We start from the raw sequence: 23,301 nt of genomic DNA on the forward strand, positions 1-23,301 counted from the left end.
TGTAAGCCAGGTGTAACAACTTCATCAGAAAAACAAAGAGCATCTGACCCCAGGCTAACCTGTAGCGTGGTGATGGGAACACATTTCTAGAGATGAAAGAGGGGTTCAAATTCCCTCGGGCCTTGGACCTACATCTCCCACATCTGCCTTCTCTTTGTGTCCCTATCACCAACATTCTCTTCTCTTTCTCTTTGTTTCTTGAAACAGAAACCTTTTCTTTGGGCTGAAATGAGAAAGAAAAAAAAAACCCAAACTAAAAAACCTTCAGAAGTGCTCTCTGCCGTATCACTGGAAGGCAATGTACTTGTATTCACTAGCTGTAAATGCTCTGCAGATTCATCCTCTTTAATTTCTCTGTCTTTTAAGCGCACACTATCCACCAGGTTCAAAAGAACAGACATTTCTGGAGCGTGACTAAGAACAAAATTTGGCACAAAGAAGACTGCTCGAAACACTCTTATCAACACAACTTTTTGCCTCTCTACTCCCCATAAAACCCTCTCCCCTAAGCTTGACACCCCCAGGCCGGTTAAACCACCAGTGTCATGACCCAGAATTGATTGATGGTCCCTCACATGGGCCAGACCACAGCCCCGGTCTCCATAAAAGCATCAGGCTCTGGAAAATGACTTCACACCTGCAGCTTGGCCGGCAATGGGTGAGCACTGGGGAACAGCCCAAAGGATGAAATACTTGCTGGGGCAGTTACTTCTTGGAGCACTTTCCCCCAGCAGCATCTAAGCCAAGCTCTTCTACCCCAATGGCTGTGCCAGCTTGGCCTCTGTCGCGGCCACTGGTGTCCCCAAAGCTAAAATCTTCACTCTCTGTCCCTCTGTTTCTGTCAACAGTTCTCATCCCTCCACATGGCAGCAGCTCCTCCATGACTTGGGAAGACCATCATCACTCAGTGCCCACTTGCCGGGTATCACCGCGATGTGCTACATGACCAGAAAGACAAAAAGCGGAATGTTTCCTTCTTTCCTGACTAGTTTCTGTCAGTGGGGTACATCACACGGAGAGCTCTTCAAATACCTAGGCTGATTCTGGCAAACAGAAGCACATCAACAAGGTTTTTTCTTGACCGGCACACTCCATCGGTGCATGCTCTGCCTGGTCCACTATGAAACACCTCTTTTCACATCCCCACCTCCTGCCTCTTGAGGAAGCTGGATTCAGCCAGCTCAGGTAGCTGGGGAGACCCTGGGGATTCATCTCCTTGTAAAGCATTTCGAATCCAGATCCTTCAGTGCTTCAGCTTACCCCTATCTCTAACATCTTGAGAGCTCATGTAATTTCCCCAGTTGCCAGGGCTGACAGCATTTCAACAATAAACAAGCTTGAGGATAAGGACACTGCAAAAGCCTCAGTTTATAAAACAGTATTTTCGAGCAGATGGATTGAATGAAAAGCTGAATATGGAACTTCTGCTCTGCTCTGTCACTGCTCTGTATTCAAGGAACACCTACAGTAAAACTATAAACATATTACAGTTTGCCAGAACAAAACAAACTAACAGGCAGCTCCATCCCTGAATAGCATCTCTTAAACAAAAAGTGGTGTTTTATTATGATGCTGCATGAGTCTGTGAGCCATGTAATGTTACTATTGCTTCCCTTCTCCGAGAAGAGGAGAAACATGCCTGTTTTCTTATTTATGAGTGTTTTTTTCAACTTTTAGACTTTTTTTCTTGGTAGTTACCTTGTCTCAATATTTTTCTTTTTCAGAATTAAGGAGAAAATGGAAAGGAAAGTGAACAAGGAAGAAAAAGTTTCTGCAGCGAGCTCTCTTGCATATCAAGCTAGTCAACAAAGAACGTCTTCCACAAAATGCCCCACAATTTGTAGCGATACATTCACGCTGCACACAAACATCATACCGACTGCTGCATTCACACGCTGGTTCCTTTGCACCGCTCAGATGATGTGAAGCAATCATAAGCCTATGTCCATCTGTGCCAAGTTTATAAAAGCTCTTTCCCACCGGAGTGCCTCAAAGCAGGATGAACCAATATGAGAATACACTAAAATAGCCAGCAGCAGGTGTGACCACAGGAGGCTGTGGGAACAGCAAGAGGGATATCATCCACTGAGCTTGAATCAGAAAGCAAGTTACAGGAGGTGATACTGTGCAGACTTCTGCCCCAAGACACTCTCCCCCCCCACCCCCCCCCCCCCACCCCGTACCAAGAAAAGAGATAAGGCTTCTAGGAATGTGCAAAGCAGGATTGTGATATGGATTTATAATGCTGGAATCCAACCAGCACGGCACAAATTGAGAACTGTGCACTTGAGCATGTGCCAGGATCCAGCGCAGTCTCTGCAGTGATCCTGCTTCCACAAGTTAAAACTTGTTCTGATGCATCTTCCCTGCACCATCTTCTCTCCACACAACGTGCTTAACCATGCTTATCCATCTCATTTGCACTCACGCGCTTGCTTTCTAGTTTGCTCTTGGGAAGGACCAGGAGAAGGAATACACGTATTAGGGTGTGTTAATGGGTCTCTTATCTGTATGCTTCCAAGATCAACAGACCCTCCAATTTCACTTCAGATGAGGAACATTCTGTCCACACACGCACACACTCTTCAGTCCTTTTTGGATACAAAGCAAAGCTTGAATACCTGAGCTGCAGGCGGGTCACCTTTGGCAGGGGGAGGCTCAGGAGCAGCTGCCAGAGTTAGGGAGGAAACCACCGCCTGCCTCCATCGCATCCAGCCCAGGGCATCGCAAAGAGCCTCCCCTGCCCTGCCTGGACTCAGCCACGCACAAGTGTCTCCACTGAGGTCCCGTCAAGAGCAGGTAGGGCAAAGAGCCCAGCCTGGAACATCCCATCATCCACGCTGATCCCGTGCACTGCTCGTCTCACCCTGATGCGGGGCAGGAGCACCCCTAAAGCCAGGTAAGGCAGCACAGCCCTGGCTGCTTCTTGCTGTCAGACATATTCCAGTCTCTTTGTTTCTCTGGCTCTTTAACACTGATGATCGGATTTGGGAGGTGGGATGCTGCATGATCAGAGGCAGGAACTTTAATATATTTTTTTTCTTTTTTTTTTTTTTTTTTTTAAATAAGGTTATAACTAGTGGCGAAGAAGATAATAGTCTCACTGGGTGCCTAAATTAACAGCTGCTGAGAAAAGCAATAAAGCTCCAAGTCTGCAGGGTAAGATGGCAGCCTGCAAAGGCTCAAGCAGTCGAGATCATATGAGATCTTCATTTAACACAGTATCTTCACCACAGGTGTATTTTCTACAAAGCAAACTTAGAGCTTATCAAGCCTCTTCATTTTCATCATACACCTCCCTCTTCCACTGCTCATCTCTGTCCTTCCTCTCATTCCCTTTGTCCCCACCAGCCTCCAGGAAGCTGCAGTACCTCCATGTCTCTTGGAGGATGTCCTTCCCGCACCTCAAACCAGCAAAGTTCAAACTTGGCCCAAACCCACCTATTTCAGCAGACCACCACTTTCACAGGAAACAACAGATACGGTGACAGGGAGAAAATGCTCCCCAACACCTTTCTTTATTCCCTTCCATCACATAGAATCTGTTTGCATCGGACCAGATAATACTCCCATTAAAGACCCACACCCCGTGAATCCCACCCCTTCCAGGTAGGGTTCTCTGTCTGCCTGAACCTGCCGTTGTCCTTTGGAGTTGCCTCCGTACACACTTCACCAGCACCACTGGGAGAGAGCTCTGGCCCTGTCACATACCAGATCTGATGCACTTCGGTAGCGAATCTCACCTTGTCACTAAATTTTTTGGACTGCTGAGATGAACGACTGTTAGAGCCCTGCACATGCAGTCCTGCTGTATGCAGGCAAAGCAAACTGGGTCTACCCCCACGAACCAGCCAGAAAAGCTTACTGCTGTCCCACTGTATAATTTAATTTCCCTCATTTATTCCTTGTTGAAAGAAAAAAAACCAAACCCAACGTCACCATAAAACATGGCTAAAAAGCACTTGCAAAATATCAAATAATGTTGCTGTGAAAACCCAAGGAAGAGGAACTGGCAGAGGCAAGGAAGTTTCGGAGGCTACGTGGACCCTTCCTGACACCTCCATCGCCTTGAGGAACGTCCCATCCCCTGAGTCCCCAGCACCAGCTGGCCATATAAGGTGCTGGTATCTGTACAAAGGCAAGGGAAGCTTTAATGCTGCCACTATAGAAGGATGAGAGAGCATCGCCCAAGTCTGGCAGGCTTCTAAAGACAGAGCAAGCTTTTTATCACAAGTTATTTCTTAAGTTATTTGGGCAAAGAAACGCAAATCAGGAGAGAGCTTGCAGACAGAACAGCCCCTAAGTTAATGTTGCTACTTCTAATCTGCTCTCCGTGGTTTCTGACTGTGCTGTCTGTTGCAGTTTGCTCATGCTTTATAAAACGCAGGAAGAAATATGCAGAGAATCATAAGGCAGTGCTTATTACTGAATTACTGCTTCTCTTCACAAGCTAGCTGTACCAGGAGTTGCCAAACAACCCCCAGACAAACATGCTTTCAGCTCAGTAAACAAGAATACAATGTACATATAAATGTATTTATTGTGACTGAATTGCATTTTTTCATCAAAATCTGTAAGCGACACGTGGTACAGAGCCAACCTTCAAGTGGCTTCAAATTATACACATACTTATTCTCCAGAATGAAAAAGTTGGGAATGATTTGGTTACAGCGTTCACGCAGGCAGAGACGTGGCGCAGGAGTTGCTTTGCCTGCAGAATTACTACCAAAACAAAGTTAGCCAGAAACCACCACCCAGCCTCCAACTGCTCCCAACCCTTCGCAAACATGCCACAGCTTCCCATCCTTGACTTTTTGCCTCCAAACAACAGCCCGAAAGCAAGCAGCCTGTTTGCACGAGCAGAAAAGAACGGCAAATCACCCCGGCCACCCAGGGAAGGAGCAGCGCGGCTCTTACCTCTCCCCCGGCGGGCAGACGAAGACCCAGAGGGGTGCTGGAGGCTGGGTGGGAGATGCAGCACGGCGTTCAGAGCCGCACGAGGCCTGGCCTGTGCTCATGAGCTGCCCCTGTCAGATTTTCCAACAGCAGAATTGCAGCCAAGTCCCTGCCCATGCCTGAAGAATTTCCTGAACAGCATTCCCGTTCTTTTTCTAACTGCTTTGAAACCACACTGTCTGTACTTCAATAAGGCTTTGTCAGGCCAAGTTACAGCTACTGGGCTGGCTCCAGATAGCAATTGAAAACACATGTGGTTTGCATTAAAAGCCCCCTTCTCCGCACACACATTCAGACACAGACACCCCCGCCTGCACTCTGGAGCCTGCGTGTCTTGCCTCTGCAGCTATAAAGCTAGCCCTTTCGGTGAAAAAGAACAACATGATTATGTTGGTGGGGGTTTTCTTTGGGAAGAGGAAAAAGGGGTGGAAGGGATCCCGTTCCCACAGATAACACCTTGCCCCACTTCATATGTTTCGCCAGTATCAGCGGGTCACAGCGCCTAGGTTCACAGGCAGCTCTGCCAAACCCCAACAAGCAAGGAAGCACAGGAATGACAATTTCAGTTCACCACTACTCTCCTCTTACCTTTGCCTCTGTCGCTTCTAAAAACTGTGAGAAAAGAAAGCATATTTTTAGCATCTCCAGACTCAGTTCAGCACATCAGAACTGTATCCTAATCTTGACACATACTCCTGTATCTGCTTATACTAAAAATAATACAACTATTTTTGAGTACTTTCATCCCTCTCTGCTTTCTAGCTGTCCTAACCCTTAAAAATATTTTAAGCGCCTTGCATCTCCTGTTAAAGAGCATTAACACCGCTCTGGTGTTGGCTTAAGGAAAAGAAATAGAAGATATAATGTTATACCTTTAATCAGAACGGGTCCCAGTTCTTAGTATCTGTAATCATTTCCAGACAGCACCATGGGTCAAGGCAGCAAACGTGGGCTCTGCAGCTGGAGGTGCCCCGCGCCTGGCATGTGCCTGCGGAGCTGAGCCGGAGTAGATGTGGAAATGCACATGGATGTCCCCCTTATTCCACCACGGCTAAGTCCCACCAAAGATGAAACACAGCAGCAGAGTTGTCAAGGTAACAATATAGAAAAGAGACAGTTTAAAGAGAGAGAGTTATATTTTTCCCTCTTAATGTGCCTTTTCAAAACCATGCACTCCACTTCTATAGGGTTATTCTGTTCTGTGATTTACAGAGGTGCGGTGGCCAGATGAAGTGTTTACAAGAGACAGATGCAGCTAGGGATTGGAAATAATTGAGAGCTTTATGTATGATCTGATCTAGAGCTCACCGAAGGCAGTAGGAAGCCTGTTGCCTTCCACGGGCTGTGGATTAGGTCCATAGCAAGGACTCCTTCACCCACAGGAAGGCAAGATCTGCCTTCGCCACGCCAGCAAGGAGGTCTTACAAGACCCACGTGGGTTGTCTGTAGGGAAAGCCTGCAGCACTTCACCCATCCAACCTCTTCTGAGAGCTGCTGTGGTAACGCGGCGCGTGGCTCTCGCCTGCACCCTGCCCTGCTACCAAAATGCCCTTTACTTAACTCCTGCAAAGGGCTACGTGTGGGTCAGCAACATCACCCACGTGCCCTGGCAATGTGTGTGGGCCAGATCCCGTCAGCCTGGCTCAGTACCCCAACTGCACTGACCTCAGTGGGGATGTATGAGGAGCACGATGCTATTTTGCAGAAGACAACACAAAAGCACCCGGTCATTCTGCCTCAGTTCTCCAGACTGTAAGCCAAGCAAAAGGCAGGCACACAAGCGGTGCACAAGACAGCCACTGGTGACAGCACCTCAGATTTATTTGCACAGCTTGTGAGGAGCCAGCTTGTGCCAGAACAGAAACCACAGACTTCTGGATCACAAATCTGGAGAACTATCGATGCAGCTAAAAGCGAGGCTCCTCAACTGGCCGCAACAGCAACAGTAATACTCTTTGGGTTGGCAACCAGCAACAGCTGAAACCAACGGCGCCTAAAACCCTCAGAGTCTTTAAGCATAAATAAATTGAAACAGAAAAATATGAACTGCAGATTCACATAATTAGATTTTCAGTTGTACAAGACAATCAGGCATCTACAGAGCTGTTAGCAAGATGATAGCAGTCCTTGCCTTCTGTCTTAAATTTCCGCATGGCCTTTATTCAGGAAACCAGTTATGTATGGTGACAGCAGTAACTTCACTGGATCAACGTGTGTTTTGAGTTAAGCACATGCTTCAGTGCTTTGTGGTCCAGGACTCCTTATGGCAGCCTGGCTCTGGCATGACCAACAGTCAAATCATTTGCCACATGGCAGTACGGTACTTTGAAATTATTCAGTTCTTCACGCAAATATGCAAAATCAGTGGTTTTCAAATTTTTCTCAGCGTATGGACCCCTAAATATCTGCCAAAGGTGGTGCATACCCCTGTAATAATTTCAGAGAGAGAGATTTCTATACACCCTACACAGAACACTTTTTTCTGTCATTTTTCACAGTTCCCTTGGGAACAGTCCACCGGCCTCCCATACGTCTGTGGACCACAGGCTGGAAACTACTGCTGGAGATAACTTAATCCCTTATTAAAAATGTAAATGATCTCTTCTGTTTATGTGCCATGCTTTCTATCTTCAGAATATTTACGCAAGCTAGCAGCGTGCTGGCAGGTACAGACATGGTGGGGTGACAGCATTAATACTGCATTTTTTCCACCGGCATAATTAGTAGGCCAAGTCTATAAATATTTACATTAAATCTGTCAGGCATCACACCAACCGCACTGATAACTTAAGGGTGTCTTACTGTAAACTGCATAATGCCTAACTATTTTGTCATCAAGTAACATATAAAATGCTCCTTCAAGCTAAGCCACTTTGACTAGGTTGTTTTTATCTCTTTCTCATTTGGGCACGGGGTTTAAAGACGCTTCAAGCATCAGAACTGTGGCTCAGGGACTGTTCTATTTTTCTGTTATTGAGCTATCATTTCTATTAGTGCCAGTGCTACCAAAAATATATGAACCTTGCAAGCGTAAAACTTAAGTTGATGTCAACATAACTATCTGCGTAACTGCCATTATTTCTTAGTACCGGCATGGTTATAAGGATTAAAAAAAACGTACTAGAGCTCTTTGGGAAGATAAAAACAAATTAAACCCCCCCTTGAAGCTCCAATATCTTTGCAGCTGGAGACTGCAACTTGTAGGGACTTCCATTTTGTACAGGAGAACCACTCCAGCTGGATCCATGAATTTCTACACCAGGAAATACGTAAGACCTACAACAGGTAGGAAGGAAAGCTCCTTCTCTACCATTTATACCTGTCCTGCATTCTGGCACCCAGCATTTTCTAGAAGCAGCTAAAAGTGATTTGGTATTTACTGTTGACTTAGCAATATTCATAACTAATTCTGTTTAACTGATAATATGCATTTGCATACCAAACAAAACTTGGGTTTTTCATGGATTTCAACCTGCAGATTTCCAGGGGACTCGCTCAAACATTCCCAAAACCTTTCTAAGAAAATCAGGGCAAAACACATATGGAGAAAGAATCAGCATCTAAATGCAGGTGTGTGTGCACCTGGAGCAGAGGAAGAAGTCAAAATGAAAATTCTAGTAACCGAATGAGATAATTAAGCAATCCCTTGTTAAAGCTTTCCCTCCAAATGACTTTTTTTAAAAAAAATCTATTACATCTCCTGAAATATCACAATGGAATAAATATAAATGTTCAAATATTTTTAAACTGAAAGAAATCCTCTGCCTAATTACTATTATTTTAAATCGCTCTCAGCCTTGGACTCTTGTAACAGGTCTCTTGTGTACATGTGTGCAAAGGGGGGAGCCAAGCTCATTTGAGCTCTGTCTCCTTAAATACAGAATTAAGGTAGCTGATGGATTGGAAAGTTAACTATTTTAGGTCAGGAATAGCAAGCTGTGGGAAGGCAGCTATTGGCATTCCTGATGGATTCACCCAGCGCTGAGCATCCAGAAAGGATGGAGAGCAATGTAAGGATAAAGGGAGGGGAGGAGGGGGTTCCCCAAATTTCTTTAGCTAATGGCAGTGGGTAGAGGAGGAATCCTTCAGTAGAGAGAGAAAATCCATCCCTGTGTGCGTACGTGTACAGGGAGTGAAGACTTGATTTGATGGTAAAGAGCAAAATCCTATTTAAGTGCTGCAGCTGCGAATGAATGAAGGCACACAGGTCATCAGGTAATCACGCAGGGCTGAGATGGGCTTGTTGGACAAGCGAAAAGGAATGGGAGAAAATGAAAAAGCACTTGTGTGTGCGTGCTCAGCCCTAAGGAGCCCGTTGCAACAGTGCCTGGAGAGCAACCGACTGTCCGTGCATGCAGCCGTGCACAGGAAGAAGGAAGAAACTCACCCACTGCTCTAATTTATTTGGAAGAGATAAATATGACTACATTTTAGTAAGAAACTATAGATATAGCACTGGTGATGAGATGCAACACCTTCTAATTCTCAGAAACTATAACGACAGAGGGGAGAGCTAATGCTGCTGTGGCCCTGCTCTTGCAGACAGGCGTTCAAGGATGCTCTGAATTTCACGCAGACGAGAAACTCCAGTAACTGCAGAGGTGACCCTGAAGTGGAGGCCTTGCTTCACACGACACCGAGTTATTTAGATCTGAGTACTAAATTTTGTCCCTTCTATTCACCTGGAGTTAGCCAACAGTATGATAGCGTAAATGAACCAAGGGAAACAGCACAAACCAGTCTGGGTTTCATAGTAATTTTACAGGTGAGCTGGGGGACGGTAGGTCAGGGCAGCAGTCGGTGCTGTTTGCACAAGCAGAAAACACATCGTGAGTTCAGGTGAAGGACTGAGCTTTTACGAGAGGCCAGACCCAGACAGCTGCTGCTCAGGGTCTGGAGTTCAGAAATATCTGCATCTCTGCGACGAGACAAGGATCGAAGCAGCTAAAAAGTCATCACCAAAGGCAGAGATCTTCCACTGCATGGCCACGGGAGAGCTGTAGCAAAGGGGGTGTGGAGGATGGGAATTCAAGTATCCAGCGTGCCAAACCAGCAGCAAGCTCATGCTTAACTTTGCACAGGTTGATGCGTAACCCCTGCACTGAGAATGACGTACTCCTAATGGCTATTTTCTCCTTCGGGTCCAAGACCTGCAGCCCCCCCAAGCCCACCCCCCTAATCGGAAAGCTCTGTGCCGTGCTCCTTTCCACGAAGGCTGCAGCAGCGTTTACCCGCCGGCCAAAGAGCCACAGGCAGGACCTCATCCAGCCCCCCCCCCCCCCCCCCCAACCTCTGCTTCGTAATTATTCTGATGATTTCAGCCATTTGCAGGCTCTTCTCAGAAATAATTTAAGGCCAGTAGAGCTTGTTAATAGGTAAAATGGGAAGTGTTCCTTTTCATTTCTCCAGCAACATTAATGTAATTATCCTGAATCATTCTCAAACTACGTAGGCTGTAATTTCAAGGCAATATTACTATTACAGAGCCCTGCTCTTCCAGCCAGCATGTGTCATCCTCCCCATCCAGAAGTTATTTATCAATAATTGGCAAGATCTTCATTTACAACAATACAAGCCTCTTCATTTGCAGCACGGCAGGGAAGCAGGATGGGTGTCACCACGCAAAGGCGTGCCACTTCCCTGGCTTCTGCCCCCCCCCCGGCATAAGAAATGCAAGAAAGAAAGAATAACCGTGAAGATTAATTTCATACAGATAAAAGCAAATATTCAGTTGGCCAGGCCAGTAATTGTTCTTCTATTAAAGTCTTAACAGTATCCGAATTTATTACTCTTATCTGAGCAGCCTCACCCTTCGTTCTTTCAGAAATCAGGTTCCAGGCACACAGCTGCTCACTGAGCTTCGGTTAGATATATGCCCCAGCACAGACAAATCTTCACCTGCCTGCAATAATAATCTTCCATGGGAAAAGTTTCAGTTTCTTTGCCAGATCTATTGTGGCAGGGATTTCTGGAGTACATGGCTGTGCCTTGCTGCTCACATTTAATGCAGAGCGCGGCTGCTGGTCAAGCAGAGCTGTTCAGCAGTCTGTGCTTATCACAGGCTTTCCCTTTGCACTCCTGGCTATTTTTATTCTGTCAAAAAAGCAGCTCTGCTTGTTCTTACACTTGGATATCCTATTATACCACAAAATTTAACACCACCCAATGCACCCAAATTTGGCTCCAGAGAACAATTTCTGTAGGCAGCATATCTGTATTTTTACAAAGCAATTAGCAGGGCTCTCGCAGAACACTAACAAGGCAGACTGTCAGTCCATGGGCGGCCCTGGACATTGCCATCTGTTTTAATGAGCTGTGGTACGTCATTCTGGACACTAAGACTTCTGCACGATCCCGTGAGCCTCCTGAGATGAGGAGCAGTGACCTTCATACATAATATCTGATCCAAAGGAGAACTCTTGCCCTCCTCTTCCCATGACATTAGCCGCTCGCCATCAGGCTAAAACTAGACATAGAACTAGATACAGAAATAGATGTAAAACTAGATATGTCTCCATCAGAATAGCTATGGGGAAGATACGATCGTGGTGGTGAAACACTGGCACAGGTTGCCCAGAGAGGTGGTAGATGCCCCATCCCTGGGAACATTCAAGGTCAGGTTGGATGGGGGCACTGAGCAACCACGTCTAGTTGAAGATGTCCCTGCCTGTTGCAGGGTGCTTTGGATGAGATGACCTGCGAAGGTCTCTTGTAACCCAAACTATTCTATGATTCTAAAGCCTGACATACAACATCCACTCTAGAATAAGCAGCAAGGAGGCAGCAGTTCAGGTAATCAAAATGATAAACAATCTTTGGCCAAATTTTGCAAATTCTTTCTCTCTGCTTATATTCTGCAAGAGGTGGTACGATAGGTACTGCCCATAAAGCAGCCCGTGACAGTATGCAGATACTGGAGACAGCAGCGTAAAGAATGATTATGCTTATATATAAATTAATGCACACATGCACATATACTCACGTATTTTGAGTTTCAACAGAGAATGAGGGGGAAGGTTTAAAAAGCAAATTGATAGGAACATTAAGCTACAGTGAGATTGTGTAGAGCGTGTGAGCCAGAGGGAAGGAAAAAAGATGTAACGGCCTGAGAAATAAATGCATGTTTGTATGTCTGTAATCATGCCTGACCTTTGCCAGAGAACTCAATATGGTAGAGGCATATCTGTGAAGATATTTACTCCAAGGACTATGAAAAGGCCATTGTGCAAAAACACCAGACTCAGATTTATCTACAAAGATATACCCGAGGGCCTCTCAATCTCAACATCTCCGCTTCAGTTATTGGCAGGGTGTTGCAAAGGGTAAAAAGCCATTTAATTGGGAAATCCCTTTATCGCTGTAGCCAATACCTCTCTGTTTCTGAGAGGGTTACCTGTGCTTTCCCACACCTAACCAATTTCTTGGAGCCTGGGACAGGGGTTTTCCCTGTGTGTTCAACTGCAGCCTTAAGGGCTGTGATGTCCAAGAAGGTTGATGAGACCGTCTGCACTTGGGCTGCTGTCCTCTTCCAAGTATTTATCTAATTCAGCAGCTCGTAAGGCTTAGCCCTCACTGCAGTGTCAGAGGGCTGCTGCTGCTTCCAAAGGCTCACACAAGGATGACTGTAAATATGTTTGGTCCCATAGAAGTATGGAAGAGAGAAACAGATGTCCTGTCCCTTCCTCTGCAGAGTGGAGAGTCAACACACAATTTGTTGTTGGCACCGTCTTTTTATCCTAATAACCTTACAATCATGGTCTTGCATTACCTGTGGGCACAGTGGCTCCAGCAGCCTCCGCCAGCACTGTACTGCAGAAATCTTTAGGGCAGAAACGGAGGAACAGAATGAAGTCCCTCTGGCAATATTCATTTCCACAGGGCAGAAAACGGAGCAGCTCACTGTGCAACCCCTCCTCCAGGTCAGCAAACGCACCCTGCGGTTTGGCAGCAACAGGATCTTTTTTTCATTAGTAGGACACAGAGAAAACCTGGTCTCATTCATGTATTTTGGAGTGAAATCTCATCACTGCTGTGATTAATGGTAACATCGTTTCTGCCCTAAATTCTCCATTCTTTCAGGCTAAAAATATCCTCTTGGATTTCCTGATATTGTCCAATGAGAATCACAAAGGGAGTGAGGGCAAGGAGAGTAAAGGAGAGAGAGGTGCTTTGTGTCTTGCATCCAGGTTTACTTTTTGGGCAAAGCAGCTGTCACAGGAAGGCAAGATAGCTGTTCCCTTCTAAAATGTGAGGGACTTCACCTGCCCATTTTTCTCCCAGAATGACAACAACCATTTAAGCAGAGGCTTCGCAGAGAGCAGCACCTCAGAGATATATTTACAATTATAGTTTAACTCTATCACTCAATGGCGATTTTAAAAACACTTATTTGATTTTCTCTTCTTTTCAAGTGCCTGTGTGGCTTATTCTCATCGTTCAGATAGGTCCCACTTTCTCAGTTTCTGTGGGTTAGAAGCATACTCAAGGTGGAACAAATTCTCCCCTCCACTACAGCAGGAAAGATGCAAAGAGAAGAATTAAATTATTTCCCCACAAAACCTGTTTTCAAATGCAAAGATGACTTTATACATATATACACACACTCACACACATATATATAAAAGGCTTGGTGTTTTTGTATCCCCCTGCCTTACAGAAGATCAGCCCTAGAGAAATCAACACAGAGCATTTACTCCCAATTGTGTGTGAAAACATGTATGTATATTTAAGTAGAGTGATATTTAAGTAATAAGTAATGTATTGCCACAGTGGGGTTAGATGTGAATTCTGCAGCAGCTCCTATCCAAGAAGGCCAGAGGTTAAGTGTTTCCCAACACGCTGCCCTAGCAAGCGGGCACCTGCCCCTGCACGAAGCAGCACCAGCAGCACGGCGCTGCATTCGCATTAGCACCGCTGAGCACAGCCTCCTCCCTTCACCCCCCTGCTACTCACCACCATCATCAGAGAAAATCGGGAGCAACTTAGCGTGGTGGTACAGAAGTCTCCATCCCTACTGCCACACAGAGGTTAAACCAATCTCCCTGCGAGGCAACAGCAAAGCCAGTGCATTTCTTTTAACCTAAATCACCCAGGTAGTTAGGCTTGAAAGGCGAGCTGGTGGGGGAATGCCTGTGTTTGCAGGGGATGCTGCTGGGAGCACGGTCTGGAACAGTCCCAGAGTTTTATGGGTTTATCATCCCAACACATAAACTTTCTCCCAGTAGGGCTCTTTTTCACTTACCTGTTTTTATTATTCTACAGCTGGAACTCCACGGCAAATCTCTCAAAGGTTAACAGGCCTGTCCAGAAAACACAAGAAACAGCCTGGCTACAGTCTATGAATTTTAATGCCGTACATTACACCAGCGTGCTATTTTTATATGGGATAGCAGTCCACAATCAGCACTATTTCGGTAACTGTGTAAGATATGACAGAGGCCAAAGAAAGGTGCAATAACAGTTGTAAGACAACCCGCCTGCAAATAATACTAGAAGACCACCATAAAGATGGAATGGGAGAGAGAGAGGAGAAATAAACTGGGGAAATTCAGAGAAATTCCAGCAAGGGCACCTCCATCTGCTAGCCTCGGAAACCAAGTAAATGTTGTTGTGCTCCAGCAGGTCAGCACGGATTTCAGACAGATGGTGATCCCCGTGTGCAATTAGTCAATCTTCCCGTGACAGGTTTCAGAAAGCCCCTCTGCTGCCTTCCTAAGAGAAATGACACCTTTATGCTTCAAGTTACAGGTTGTTGCAGGCAAAAGGACAGAAAGACACCCACACACTTCCCTTATCCACTGTACCCTCAAGCTGGCCATGTATTTTGCAACAAGGAACGCTTGCAAGGACTGAAACATCTCTCAGATAAGTGCTCTCTAAACCAACATGTTTTAGAATCTATTTAAAAAAAAAAAAAGAAGAGCTGGCTACCAGAAGACGTGTTGCATCTCTTCATTCACTGCAATGCAGCAAGCAGCAAATCTTTAAGTGATACTTAAGCCTCACACACCTCAGTAAAGGATTTCTAAGCATCTTATGATGAGGGATTGTCACTGGGGAAAGATCAGCCCCATCAGTTCTTCCGTGGTGCAGTGAACCCTGAGCATGCTTCAGCACTGGGGAAAAGGCATTTGCCACACCAGTCTTACAAAGGTTGAGAAATCCGTGAATCCTGCGCAGGAGCAGACGAGCACATCAGCCTGTGCAATATTGGTGTAGCTTTGGTTGGGGTCCAGGACCGCGCTGTGCTGCTGAAGGTGTCACCGGAGTCTCCGGGGGCAGTGGATGCACCCAGCAGGCTGCAGCCCCCCACCCAGGGAAAGCACTGGAGCACAAGTCATATTTTAAGTACTTTCTGTAATAGATGCTTACATGAGCATTTGACATAACTCAAATTACATGCAATTCTATCCACAGACAACTCGAGTAACCCATGAATAAAATATTTCAATAAAAACCTGCTTCAGAGACTTCTTTAAATGAGCACCAGACGCCCATCAGCCTTAAGCTTTCTCCATCTTTTTATCTGCTTTCAAAACTAAGCCAAGTTGTCCATTTGATCTCCTTCCAACCGTAAAGCTGTGAAAGTAAAGACCAAACTCTCTAGCTAGAGGACACAGCACAAGGTGTGAACAATCAGTCCAGGTAAAAAGGCTGGGAATGTGCTTGGAGAGTAAGGGCTGGCAGGTCTGCACCATGATAATGCCTCTTACACCAGGGCGCAGAGAGAGTTTACCCTTGTCAATCCGAAACTATTCGTATTTCTACATAAAGACACCCAAGAATTCCTTAAATATAAACTTTGTCACAATTATGTGCTGGCATTTCCTTATAATTGTCTTAAGTACTTCATTCTCAAGAAAATGTAGTTGAAAATGCAAGAAAATTATGCTGATCATTTGCTCCTAATTAAACAGATTCAATAAAACCTGGTGCTTAGCATGTTTTGCATCTGTATACTCTTTACACAAAATTAATCTCACAGATATCTCTATCATTTTTTCATCCACTGCTATCAAGCACATCTGATCTGGCAAGGATGGTCTTCATAAACAGATACCTCTTGAAAATTATTAAAAATTTTTACTTTGCCCACAAAATAGTTCCCTAGCACTCCAGCTTTCCCTTCTCCTACTGTTACACAAAGCTTTGAGAGTTATGGGCTTTGGCTTCTTCTGAGAAGCCAATGACAGAACCGGTGATTTTTATTGGAAGCCTGGTTATTTAAGAAGAAAATACGTCGTCTCGTTTCCATGGCGGGAAGAATGTGGGGGCAAAACCCATAGTAATCTCGTGGCCCACTATTCCAAATGTCTTTCAACCAGCATTTAACCAAAATGCTTGCTCAAAATGTTAGCTGCATGGGGAAAAAGTGTGAGGATTTAGAGCTGTGTGCACGCCTGCAGGGCTACGATCCTATTGACATCATGGAGATGCAGTGGGATGGCTCCTGACTGGAGTGCTGGGATGGAAGGATACAGGCTCGTCAGGAAGGACAGGCAGGGGCAGCCAAGGAGGGAGGTCACCCTCTATGTCGGTGACACAGCATGGACCTGTGTCTGGGGATGGATGAGGAGCTGCCCGGGAGCTTATGGGTCAGGATTAAAGGGAGGGCTGGGACACGTGACATTACGGTGGGGGTCTGCTTTGGGCCACTTGGTCATGAAGACTGAGCGGATGAGGTCCTCTATAGACACAGAGGAGCAGCCTCACGTTCACAAGCCCTGGTCCTCATGGGGGACTTCAACCGCCCTGATATCTGTTGGAGTCCAGTGAAGTTCCCACTGGGAAGCATAACCCCCATTTTAAAAAACGGAAATAAAGACCCAGGAAACTACAGGCTGGAGAGGGACTTTTTACAAGGGCATGTAGTGACAAGACAAGGGTGAATGGCTTTAAACTGAAAGAGGATAGATTTACATTAGATATTAGGAATAAATTCTTTACTGTGAGAGGGTGGCGAGGCACTGGACCAGGCTGCCCAGAGCAGCTGTGGGTGCCCCATTCCTGGGATGCTCAAGGCCAGGCTGGACGGGGCTCTGAGCAACCTGGGCTGGTGGAAGGTGTCCCTGCCCTTGGACAGGGAGGTTGGAACTAGATCTTTAAGGTCTCTTCCAACCCTAAACTCTATAATTCATCCTATAATTCTTAAAGCTAAAAGCAAGGATAAATATGTACATCGCAGCACAAAAGATGTCTTGCCCAGGGAGCACTGACGAAGCTAAAGCTACTGGTAGACTCATACAACCCTGTTGCTATTGTTTACCTGTGGATGAAGCTTCCATCTCCTCATCTAGATAAAAGAAAATCCCTAGGAGGTGAGAAACAATTGCCTGTCCTCCCATGCAAAATGGCTCTTGTGTCATGGAAGTCCTATTAATTTTCTGGGAGTGCACAAAATTAGCTAAAAATGCTTATGCTTACGTTTACTAAAAAAGAGAGAAGATATTTATGAGCTCCTTTCTGCTGTCTCTCCACAGCAGTCCAATATGTCTTCAACCCCATATATAAACACCTCTATTTACTACTCTGAGTATCTGATCTTATTTTCTCTGTGTGAGAAATTTGTCTTCTTCCTTCAGACTACTGTCCCCCTATATGAAATAAATATGGTGCTGCATTTAAACAATGCACAATATAACAGCTTCTAAATTCAGTCAGCTGAAGATACACACTTTGTTTTCTTTCTCAGTGATTGATGCCCTCTAGAAGAAATAATAATTACATGGCACAAGGAGAAGGTAAAAAGGCATGTTGAACGATACAAGAATTTAGTGAAAATATAACTGAAAGACTGAGGAAAAAAACCCCTGCTTTAAAACTGCTTAGCCTGAATAAGACAGCATTATTATTTGTAAAATGGATGAAAAATAAAACCCCTCCAATAAGAAAAGGATTTAAGAAATTTGTTATACGCTAATGCCATCTACCAGACATCAGTGGAAGTAGCAGAAAAAAAAAGTTAAATGAAAACAGCAAAAAATACACTAAAGATTAAGTAAGAATTTGCATACAGCCCCAAGTAAATTTTTTTTTTTAACAAAGTACTGAATTCAAAACCTTTTTCTCTCTTTCCTTTTTTTCCCAGAGCAAGGATTTCAGGGCATCCATGAATGCCAATATTGATAATTTCTTCTAATTGGCAAGGTTGAGGAAAAAACTTTTTAATTCCCCTTCCAACACAACTTTGAGGCATAACATACACCTATATGACTTTGAACTGTTACTCCTCTTCTCCTGCAAGCTGCCACTCTCTCATGCAAGGCAAAACCCCCTTATTTCGTGTCAAATTCCACATAGTCTTCAGCCTGCCTTCACGATCTCATCAGTGAGCTTTGCCAGTGGCTACAATCACAGCCCTTATCTGTATGTGGAGCTCCGTTTCCAATGATTGCCTGATAACTGTAAGGTGTTGTTACTTCTGTGCTTGTCCCAGGTGGCCCTAGATTTCTAGCCAGCTCCAAAACACACCTCAAGGACTTGTGCCAAACCTTAACAAGCAGTGGCTTTTCCAGGAGAAAGATTTCCACCACCACTGAAGACGAGCTCCTTGAGGTGCCTCCTCCCAGAGCTGCTCCTCTCCTCTGTCTTCTCAGCCATGCCTTCTGCGCCGAGACAGAACCAAGAACATCGGGTTAATCTCATCTTTTGGAGATTACAGATGGGATAGAAAACTTTTACTGAATCCTGTCACATCCAGGCAGCTGACTTGCATGGCCAGTGATGCTTTGACTTCTTCCTCTGTGCTTCCCCGGGCAGTTGACCTGACCTCTGTTGGCAAGCCCAGGGCAGTCAGGCTGCCAGTCACACTCTTAGTCTTGCAATTACCAAGACAGATGCAGCTGGACCACTACTTCGGCTAAACCTTCTCCAGGTGCTGACCCAACCCTCACCTCATGGCCACCATCAGATCATTCCTGAAGTCCAGCTAGCAAGTTTCTGGACATGGTCTGAATTCTTTCCTACAGTCACCAGCTGTTGTCTCAGAGTTCATCTCCTTTTACAAAGTTCACAGCCTCTTGGAATACTATTTTAAGGCTACTTGTGAAGGCTCCGGATAAACTTTTGGAAGTTGCTTTCTGTAGATTTTTGTGGATTCTTAAACACTCACCCTTCACACGGAAGCAGAAAGCCCTGAAATGAGTGTGACTTCAAATACATGGAATTCTATTTGTGGTGTAGCCTGGGCACAACAAAGGCCAAGACAGACAAAAAACGTAGGCACGGTTTTACAGCAGAAGCCCGTAAGCAGCACAGGAGCCTAAAACTTGTGTGACTGGGACAAGAAACAGCAGCCACGACCCTGTTTTTAGCCTATGTACTTTTTGAAACCCAAAGCTTGGTTATTTCTGGTATTCTTCAGCTTTCCTTTTGGATATATACCAGAAATAAATAGGAGATGCCTGCTCAGCATCAAGACAGTGAGAAATAGATACAGATGCAAAATCTGCCACTGCTGTGCCATGGACATGGTCTCCATTGAACCACAGAATCATTTAGATTGGAAAAGACCTTTAAGATCATCAAGTCCAACTGTTAACTCAGGACTGCCAAGTCCATCACCAAACCACGTCCATAAGCACCACATCTACATATCTTTTAAATGCCTCCAGGGACAGTGACTCCACCACTTTTGTGGCCAGCCTGTTTCAATGCTTGACCAACCTTTCAGTGAAGAATTTTTTTCCTAATATCCAATCTAAACCTCCCCTGGTGCAACTTGAGGCTGTTCCCTCTTGTCCTGTCGCTTGTCAATTGGGAGAAGAGACCAACCCCCCCTGCCCGCAGCCTCCTTTCAGGCAGCTGTAGAGTGATAATGCCCCGCCGAGCATCCTTCTCTCCAGGCTGAGCACCCCCAGTTCCCTCAGCTGCTGCTCCTAAGACCTGTGCTCCAGACCCTTCCCCAGCAACATCGCCCACCTCTGGGCTCCAGCACCTCAACATCCCTCCTGTAGCGAGGGGCCCAAAGCTGAATGCAGTGAACACCAGTGCCGAGCGCAGGGGGACGGTCACTGCCCTGGTCCTGCTGGCCACACTGTTTCTGACACAAGCCAGAGTGCTGCTGGCCTCCTTGGCCACCTGGGCACACTGCTGGCTCACATTAAGCCGGCTGGCATCCTGCACCCCCAGGTCCTTTTCTGCCAGACAGCCTTCCAGCCTATACATTCCAGCCTTCCAGTACACACAGAAAGCTGGAGACAGACAAAGCGATATCTGAAACCAACAGAGCACATGTGGATTGAACCATTTTGAGAGACCAGAGAACACTTCCATTTCAAAAGGAACATCATCTACCTATGTGCATGTAATTTCAGACACAACCTCATTTCTTCCAGTACATAAACATACCCAATGCTAACAAAACATGTTAAACTTATAGTCCATAATATCTCTAGGAAAGTATTTCGGAAACTCTGACAGATAAAAAGAATCTAATTTTCTGTATATATGTAGTCAGATCAACAACACCTTATCCCCCCCCCCAAAAAAAAAAAAACCAAAACACAAAAACAACCACATTGTTTTTAAGATTTAAACACTCAAACTAACAAAGGCACTATCTAGAAATTCTGCCAGTATTTATCTCTTTCTGATCTTCCAGAAAGGCAGAAACAAGAGCTATTTAGCTGCCACACTTAGTCTGTCACTGCAATGGAAAGGTTCAAATGATGAAGCTGTACTGAATAGCCACTGATTAAGAAATTGCAGCAGTGCTAGGAGTTGCTGTTGATTCAAGGTGAGAGGAATTGCACCAAGCTGGAGTTAGTTGGCAATGCACAAAGAGGAATTTCCATGTTGTCAAAAATCTTCTGCTGTGTCTGATTCTGGCATTATTTCCTACTGGCTTGTTAAGAAGAAATGAGCCCTCATCACACTCCTCTGATACTTCCTTTGCTCCTTGGATGACTGTTCTGCAAGTGCAAATAAAATGTTCAACAGCAGCAATTTATTTTCTGTCTCTTACAGAAAGGATTGCAGGCAGCCAGGCTTTCGTATCAGGAGCTGGAAGGAAGCGTGTTACAGCAAAGCCTCCCTGCCAGCTCCGAGTTCTCCTTCTTTCTTCTGTCCTTTGCTTTCCGTGAGATGATAGCCACAAGGCACTACAAGGGCCACATCAATATGGTACTGGTTCTCCATAATTTTTTTTTTTCATCTCTACTACTCTAAGTGCCTGCATGACACTAGCAGGATGTAGCCCCTCCTGAAATTTAGTCATGAAGATCCAAACCCAGAACTGCAGAGAGAGGCTACGCAGGCAGACCCAAACTGGGCAGAGAATTAATATCGGGGAAGAATATCTCATTATTACTGCAATATACATCTAGGGTTTAAATAGCCCATGTCAGAACACCTGAGACATGCCATCACAAAACTTTTATTTCCTATCTGTTGGGCTTTTAAGCTTCCAGCTCCCCAGTTAAAAACTGAGACCGTAAACATTTTTATCCCCTGCCTTCAAAATTGCAAACGTACAGTGCAACAATGCTTAAGCCCGTTGGCTCTTCTCTCTCTCAACACGTAACAACATTCAGTGCCTCTGTTTGGCCTATCTTTTCTTTCCCAGGATGCTGGCAGCACATGGGTTAACGAGACAATTATTGAAGGAAAGACATTTCCAATAAATCAGCAGATAGCAAAAGGGAAAAAGCACTAGAGTAATTTTTTCTGCTCACAATTTCATTATGCTCTTGGCTAACAGCCATTATAAGGTAAATCACCCAGGTCATGTTGCACAGACAGTTCTGAAAGGACAGTTATTTAAATCACTTTCTAAGCTACACTCCTTGTTTTGAATGGAGAATCCTGCTTATTTTGTGTGGCGCTTCATGCCCATTTAAAAGTGTTGAAAAGCAGAGCTGCAGTCAAAGCTAGAGCTGTAATTTGGCTGCAAATTACACGGCACATCATGGCACTGTCCTTAGGTTTGTCCCCACAGCTCACATTCTCTTTTCCCTCCTGTACCAGAGCTGACAGCAGCATCCCAGCAAATGGCCATACATCCCCTCTTCAGTTCCCTTTCGGTAACAAACCTTGGAGGAGTAATGCTGACCAAAGGAGGGATGATTACTTGTATTACCTTGATGTGGGCCAGCCTGCTGAGCTGGTAATGATCACTAACCCTCTCCCCAAGTTTCCATGTCCATCAGCCTCTGGTACTCACTCACCAGTCACTGGTTCAAGGCTCCTTGGCAATAATGTAAAATTGCAAAAAATGTCCTGCTTTCTCCACTAGGAAAATTCTCCTGGGATGAAACTTCCAGGGCAAGGAAATAGCAACTGATGGCAAAAAGATTATAGTTTAGAAGTCTTTTTGTACCCTTTCACCCCCACAAACACCAGTGTGATCAAGAAGAGACAGAGCAAGAACAGTGACACAACAGCAGAACCTTGTGGACAAAGAAGATGGGGAATAAAGAAAAGGCAAAAATACCATGGTGCTGCATGTGGCCTTGAAAGCACCAGCTTGTCCCTGCACACTGTCTGCCAGCCAGTTTTAATGGCTTCTCACTTCATACAGTGTCATTAATGTTCAATATTTTTCTTTTTCCAGCTCACAGCTTTCAACTTAATGCGTCCATTGTTACTTCCCCCCCCGCCCGCCCCCGCAAAGTCACTGAAAGTGCCTTTACCTTCATGATACGGAGTCTCGCATGATTTACTGAAACACTGAGCATCAGTTATAAAAACCACACATAAAAGCCAAACGCACTATAAGAATCTCGAGTTAACACAACAAAAGTACCCTCACACACACTCCAGCAGACAGGAATCCCAATTAATGCCTTACACAAGCTCTTCAGCTTAACCCTTAGGTTTGGAGTGGGAGCCCAGTGTTTGCTGGAAGTAGCTGCAGCACATTTCATTTCTGACTGTTCGAAACGCGGCGAAGGCTGCTTGCTTTCGCCCTCCATCCATCTACCAACCTCTCGCTTGGGCTGGGTTCAGCACAGCAAGCAGCTACTGCAGGAGACAGATTCTTCACCAGTTTCTAAAGTAGCTGACAGGCATTTCCAGCTGCTTTTCAACACACGTTCTGCTGTCCATCAAAATTACAGGGTATAATTAAGCAGGCAACAGCTAAGCAATGTCTGTCTTCTACCCAAGATCCCAACAAACAGATTAATTTACCAGTGAAATAGAGTAAGATGAGTTCCTCTAAAAAAACCGTGGCAGAATCAAGGCATCATCATTTTTTTTCCTATCTAGCAGCAGGTTAAATATTGTATTTTTCTGCAACGCAGAGTTTCAAAAGTTGCCAAGGACTCATAGCTTTCTGTATTACTCCATATTAATATTGGTGATCTCAGTTCAACCTGCAAATTCAGCTCATGAAGACATCAGTGT

At 45.2% G+C, this 23,301-nt stretch overlaps 1 protein-coding gene across 2 annotated transcripts in view; it reads right to left on the reverse strand.

The window, feature by feature from the left end:
• Positions 1–23,301, reverse strand: part of SGCD (sarcoglycan delta) — a 349,434-nt gene that overhangs the window by 143,730 nt on the left and 182,403 nt on the right. Inside the window, exon 1 of one of the 2 annotated variants that reach the window (XM_027778842.2) lies at positions 4,918–5,030. The exons of the other annotated variant lie outside the window; for it this stretch is intronic. The gene's annotated coding sequence lies outside the window, so the exon portion shown is untranslated. Of the gene's footprint in view, positions 1–4,917; positions 5,031–23,301 lie in introns of those variants that run through there. 2 annotated transcript variants of the gene reach the window in all.

Source organism: Falco peregrinus, chromosome 8 (genome assembly GCF_023634155.1).
Source record: "Falco peregrinus isolate bFalPer1 chromosome 8, bFalPer1.pri, whole genome shotgun sequence".
In the NCBI taxonomy this organism is placed as follows: domain Eukaryota; kingdom Metazoa; phylum Chordata; class Aves; order Falconiformes; family Falconidae; genus Falco; species Falco peregrinus.